Source organism: Cibotium barometz, chromosome 2 (assembly GCF_041138505.1).
Source record: "Cibotium barometz isolate CiBa-2024 chromosome 2, ASM4113850v1, whole genome shotgun sequence".
Classification (NCBI taxonomy): domain Eukaryota; kingdom Viridiplantae; phylum Streptophyta; class Polypodiopsida; order Cyatheales; family Cibotiaceae; genus Cibotium; species Cibotium barometz.
Window position 1 is genome coordinate 20,039,266 of NC_141047.1, and position 7,034 is coordinate 20,046,299.

Below are 7,034 nucleotides of genomic sequence, written 5' to 3' on the forward strand. Positions count from 1 at the left end.
TAAAATCAGCAATATGACTCTCATTTGGTCCTATGAGCAGCATGTCATCGACATAGAGAGCAACGATTAGATGTTCATCATCCACACATTTAACATACAAAGTGCTTTCTGTTAGACTATTCTGAAAACCATGTGCAGTCAAATATGCATGTATCTTTTCATACCAAGCTCGTGGAGCTTGCTTTAAACCATACAAAGCCTTTTTCAACCTGCACACTTTGTTTTGTTGCCCTCTTTGAACAAAACCACGAGGCTGCAATACATACACCTCCTCATGCAAATCTCCATTCAAGAACGTAGTCTTTATGTCCAACTGATGTACATTCCAACCATTATAAGCTGCCAATGCACAAATGCTTCGAATGGTAGTCAAGTGGGAGCAAAGGTCTCATCAAAATCAATGCCCTTTTCTTAAGCATAACCCTTTGCAATAAGTCTAGCCTTATAGCAATCAACACTGCCATCGGGCTTTCGTTTCAACTTAAAAACCCACTTACATCCAATGATCTTTTTACCAATAGGCAAATCACACAAAGACCATGTACCATTCTTCATTATAGCATCATATTCACTTTGCATTGCAGCCAACCAATTTTTTGATTTTTGTGCCTCATCAAATGAAAGAGGTTCTTCCTCTTCACACATACTAGACACAGCCAAAGCATAACAATCTGATGCATAAGAGGCATGCTGAAAACCTGAATGAGTATGACTAGACATAGGTGCATCAATTTTACTATCACGCAAGGTTTGCACCAGCCATTTAGGCATACCTCTAGCCTGCTCATTTTCAGCCCTATCCTCATGAATTACATCCTGCAAATCTGCATCAAAAATAGGCTGATGTATGATGTCGTTTGAAATCTGCATAGGCTGAATATTTACCTCATTAGGACTTACATTTGAATTCCCATCTGTAAAGAGAGGCAACAACGTATCAAATACATCCCGTGAGCTCACACCTGTCTCTTTGGTACATGATAACAAAGGCTGCACAGCATCTTCCACAAAAACAACATCTCGACTAATCAAGATACGCTTTGACTGCGGATAATACAATCTGTAACCCTTTCTCTCAGCACTGTAACCAACAAAAATGCATTTGACAGCCTTATCATTCAATTTTCTACGTTGTTGCACAAGCACTAAAGCATAGGCCAAGCAACCAAAGACACGCAAGTGACCAATAGAAGGCTTCTTACCATGCCAAGCTTTGTATGGAGTAATAGACTACAAGGCCTTAGTGGGACACCTGTTGAGTACATATACAACACACATGACAGCCTCAAGCCAAAACGCATGTGGCAAAGCTTGGCTCTTGACCATACATCGTGCCATCTCCATAAGTGACCTGTTTTTTCTCTCAGCAACACCATTTTGCTGAGGAGTATACGGCACTGTACATTGGTGTTTTATCCCACGACTAGCAAAAAATGCATCAAACTCTTTAGACATGTACTCCCCCCCCCCCCCCCCCCCTCGATCAGAATAGAGGGTGCCCACTATACAATTGGATACATTTTTAACCATAAGCAAAAACTGTTTGAAGCACAAAAACACTTTGGACTTTGCCTTCAGTGGATATACCCATGCATGCCTTGAGTAATCATCAATGAAAGTCACGAAGTACAAGTGTTTACCAAATGACGGAGTTTGCATAGGCCCACATACATCACTATGTAAAAGTTGCAATTTATGAGTGGCCCACAGAGAACCATCCTTTGGAAATGCAGAACGCTGCATTTTGCCCAAAATACTATGAGCTAGGAACTATCAAAAAGGCCCTTGATGAGTGGTCAGGTGGTGATTGTTCTGGTTGCCAATGATGCCCACTGATGAAGGAATGATTGGAAATAAGAATTCAATTGGAGATTTTGAGGATTATGATCAGTGACACAATGGTTTCATTAAATGATTGTTTTTAAAGATAGCTAATGCTGAGAAAAAGGCAAATTCGTATTGGGTGTGTAAGTGGTGTGACTAGTTTTAAGTTTGCATGAATATCCAGCTAGGGAGCCTGGGAACTCTTTTCCCTGGTACAACCTGGGACAAAACCTAACCAAATTTTTAATTGGATCCCATCACTATGGTGGTTGGGTGGTTGGCTAACCCAAGGGACTAGATGGGATTAGGCTGGACTGATGGATCCCTAAAATGAGACTAAATTTTTCTATTGGTACGATAGATGAAGTAAATCCCACATAAAAATTGTTCTATGGAAAAGAATCAACGGTTGTGCCTCTCAATGAGAAAAAAAGTGTTGGTCTCTATGATCCAAGTGCAATCTTTCCTTTGATCTAATTATGGGACTTATAGGTTTGGTCAAATCAGTTCAGTTAGTTAAGGTTTTTGACTACGATAGAGAAAAGTTATCCTGGTGGAATCGCTCGTGCTTTCCGGGCAAGGGAAGTTTTTCCGCGTTTGGTTTTGGAAGAAACGATGGATTAGTCTCTTGTCTGGATATCCGTGGGTGAGGCCCCGAGTGTGGGACCCTGGCCTGTGCACGAAGTGCTACTTCCACTCTGCTAGTAACCCTAAATTTGTTGCGTGGTGGGAACAGGGATCTCACAGCTGGTATCAGAGCGATTTGGCTAAAGTGGATCAATCGAGAAGCCAAGAATGTCATAAATTTATGAAGAAGCAATAAAAGGTTGGAATTGTGTGATGAAACTCATACAAGTTGATATTCAGAATGAAATTCCTAAATTGATAATTGGGTCTTCAGATGGAAGTACTGCAATTATATGGAATCCCTGACTTGCTTGAGGCCTAGACATGATGGTATTTACGTTATAGTTCCAAGGACCGTGACTACCTGTATATACAAAGGGTATAATTAGAGCTCTTTATTGGCAGTATATACGAGTAAATCTAAGATCTTAAAATTATAAGCTAAAATACTATCCAGATGATGAATTCGAATGTGGTTGGTATGATTTTGAAATTCTGATTGAGAACTGATAAGTTGAATTGGATTCTGATTGAAAAATGATGGTTCCTAAATTTTTGGTTGAAAAGCGATAAAACTGAGCAAAACCACAATGAGGATGAATGGGACGAGTCCCTGTGTTGATATTCGTAGCTGGAATCACGATATGACTTCAGCAAATCACTATGAGATTTGTGTATTATGCTGAGACAGATTTCTACTGTTAACTCTTGACCCAATGGATCAAGTTAAGGGATGGAAAATAAAAAATCTATAAAATTGAAATTCCCCATGGAGTACTGTTCAGATGGAAATTTCATTCTATTATTCTATTAAAGATATGAATGATATGTTCTGAATGAATTGTTATCTGATAATGTGAGTTTCTTTATCCCACGATTCTATGGGGAGCCGACCTATCTAATAACCCCAGAATCAGATGAATCAAAAATCGGATTTGAATCATAAATAAAGGGACTTAACAAGATGTTTCCTATTGATAGGAACACAGATCGAGGTCGTCGTGGTAGAAATGATAACCCCCAACTCAATGAGGAATTGCGCGACTTGGATGTTCGTAAAACTCTTCATAGCTCACAGCCTGGGCCTTTCAAGGGTGAAGGAAAAAACTTGGGCGAGGCTGTGGAGAAGTGGATCGAAGCAATGAAAGAGTACTTTGATGTCACCGGGTACAATGAGAAGAGCAAAATGGCTCTTGCAAGGCTGAAGATAGTAGAAACATCGAGAATGGCATGGAGAAATCACTGCGAGACAAACCGTCTGGATCGGAATACCCAGACATGGAATGATCTCAAAATTTACCTAAAGACGAGGTTCTGTCCTCCCGGCTTTTTGGAAACAAAGATGAACGAATTCTTAGAGTTAACCTAGGGGAGCAGAACTATTGAAGTATATCACCAAGCGTTTGCTCTCCTCCTCAAATACTCGCCACCACTAAATGAAGAACAGTTGATGGCTAGGTTCATTCTCGGGGACTGAACGAACCTTTGAATATTTTGGTGAGTGAAGAACCCAAGCCAGTTTCCATGGCCGAAGCAGTGTGCAGATGGCGAAGGATTTCTCCAAGGCCTTTGATGTCAAGGTTCCACCAAAGCCAGCACCATCACATTTTAAAAGGTTTTAAGTTCCAGAAGGTGATTCCAACCTTCCACCGCCGCCTAAGAGATATCAGGGTCAAGCCCAGGATATGGGAAGTTCCAGAATGGAAGAAATGTCCTTTTTTCGAAACTCAATCCCCTGGAATTCAACTACAGAAGTTACACCCTTGAACAAGGGAGTGAAATACTATAAGTATCAAGGATTTGGACATCGCAGTATGGATTGTCCAACTCCTTTTGGATCAAGATTTTCAAGGCAGGGAAATCAGGGATCAAGATTCCAGACTCCAGCTCCTTCCTTCCAAAGTAATCAGGTTTCTATCTGTCGAAATCAGGGAAATCCCAGAGGTAGACCCTCTAACCAACCCACAGTTTCAAACCAAAGTAATGCAATACCTCTGCCTCTCAAAATAGAGGAACTCAAAGAGAGTTATTCCCAAATTGGCCGTCCACTTCCAAGGCAGTAATAACACTGGAAGTGATTGAAGAAGAAGAAGATGATGAAAGAGATCATACTCCATCTGCGAGATGAGGACATCTCGCATTTTTTAAGTAGGGTAGGATGTAAGATTCCTCCCTCCCCAACCCCTCAAGATGTCCAGTTTCTCCCCCTATAATCAATCCCCTTTTTAGAATAATAACAGATCTTGTTTCTTATGTTTTGGCCTAGAGAGAGAAAATATTCCAGAGAGAGGTAATTCAGTTTCTAGATATCTTTGGATGGAAAAATATCCCTTCTTATTAAAATGATTTTTCCTGAAACAGAAATTCAAAAAGAACTTTTCAGTGTGCAATTGGAATAAATTGAAAATATGTAAAAAGGACCTTAGCTTGAGGGTCCAGATTTTTTAAAAATTTTGGATTAAGGTTCCTATGGACCAATAAGATTAATCCAATTGTAGGGAGGAGATAAATTGAAGAATAAAAGAAAAATTTTTCAAAAATGAGTAAATACTCACATAAGATGAAGAGTTGACTAAGGACAAGGTTATTAGTTAAAAAAAGAAGAGATATTTAGAGGAAATGATGCATTTTTTACACCTCAGTGTGGGGAATTTCCCTCATGAAGGAGGCACCTATTTCACATGTGTGGATGAGTTTTAAACTCACAAATAATGAGATATTTTCATCTCTCCTCTCTCCTGTTTCAACTAGAACCAAAAAGTAAGCTAAACTGACCTAAAAATGGTCAAAAAAAAGTGACCAAACTGATCTGGAAAATTCTAGAATCAGTTGCTTGGTTAGATGCTCACTTTTTCCTATAAATAGAAACCTCCCCCTTTGTAAAGGTTAATAGTGTTTTATGCAATGTTACTCTACTCCTCCCTAGAGCCAAAAACATTGAATTCATTGATAATTCACTTGTTTTTTACTATTTCCTCTACAAAGAATTAATGGCCACTCTTGATCCAAGCAAGAGTAGAACCCTCAATCCCTCAAGCCAAAGGATAGCTCACAAAACTTCATGTAAGTTAGAAATTCTACTTTTTTCTAATTCTATTCTATGGTTTTATGATTTCTTGCTTCTTTTAAATTGAAATTGGATGTTATGCCTTGACGGAAAGACTTCCCCCTTCTCTTCATTGAATTCAGTCCTTCTTTATCCAAGATTAATCAAATAAATAGAGTTAAATTTTTTGTATTGTTTTCTCTTTAAAAAATAAAAATTGATTAAATTAGAGTGCTAAATTCATCTTGGGGTAAATTCTAGTAGATTTAGAGTCTAAAATTTAAAAAATGGTCAGCCATACAAAGGAGGTTATGACAAAATATTCCTAAATTTTATAGAAATAAGTTTTATCTTTATGTTATTCAAAAAGAGTAATCCCCTCCGTTTGTGTATTCTAAAAGTGTTATTTTCATTCTATGCATAGAAAGATGCATATTGAAAATATTTTTATTGTAAAAGCGTTATTTTCATTAGAATTGATTTCTATGCATAGAAAGATGCATATTGAAAATATTTTTATTGTAAAAGCGTTATTTTCATTAGAATTGATTTCTATGCATAGAAAGATGCATATTGGAAATATTTTTATTATAAAAGCGTTATTTTTATTAGAATTGATTTCTATGCATAGAAAGATGCATATTGGAAATATTTTTATTGTAAAAGCGTTATGCATAGAAAGATGCATAAAGGAATTTATTTTTATTTCAAAAGAGTTATTCTCATTAATTTTGATTTTATGCATAGAAAGATGCATAAAGGAATTTATTTTTATTTCAAAAGAGTTATTCTCATTAATTTTGATTTTATGCATAGAAAGATGCATAAAGGAATTTATGCATAGAAAGATGCATAAAGGAATTTATTTTTATTTCAAAAGAGTTATTCTCATTAATTTTGATTTTATGCATAGAAAGATACATAAAGGATTTAATTTTATTTTAAAAGTGTTACTTTCCTTAAAATTGAATTTATGCATAAATAGATACATAAAAGTATTTTGTTAAAAGTGTTATTCCCACTGAAGTTGATTTTATGCATAAATAGATGCGTAAAGAATCTTTATATCAAAAAATTTAAAAATTCTCTTAAATTCTATGTTTAAACGAATGTGATGTGAATAGATGTGATGAGATATAATGAGAATCAGATAAATGTGAATGGATGGATGGATGGATGTGATATGAATAGAAGTGATGAGAATGTAATGTGGATAGATGTGATGAGACGTGATGTGAATCAGATAGATGGGAATGAATGGATGGATAGATGTGATGTGAATCAGATAGATGGAAATGAATGGATGGATAGATGTGATGTGAATCGGATAAATGTGAATGAATGGATGGATGGATGGATGTGAATAGATATGATGAGATGTCATGTGAATCACGATGTAAATGAATGATATGGGATGGATGTGGATGTATGTGAAGAATGGATGTGGATGTATATGAAAGAATGGATGTGGATGTATGTATGTGAAAGAATGGATGTAGATGTAGGTGAAAGAATAGATGTAGATGTGTAAGTGATA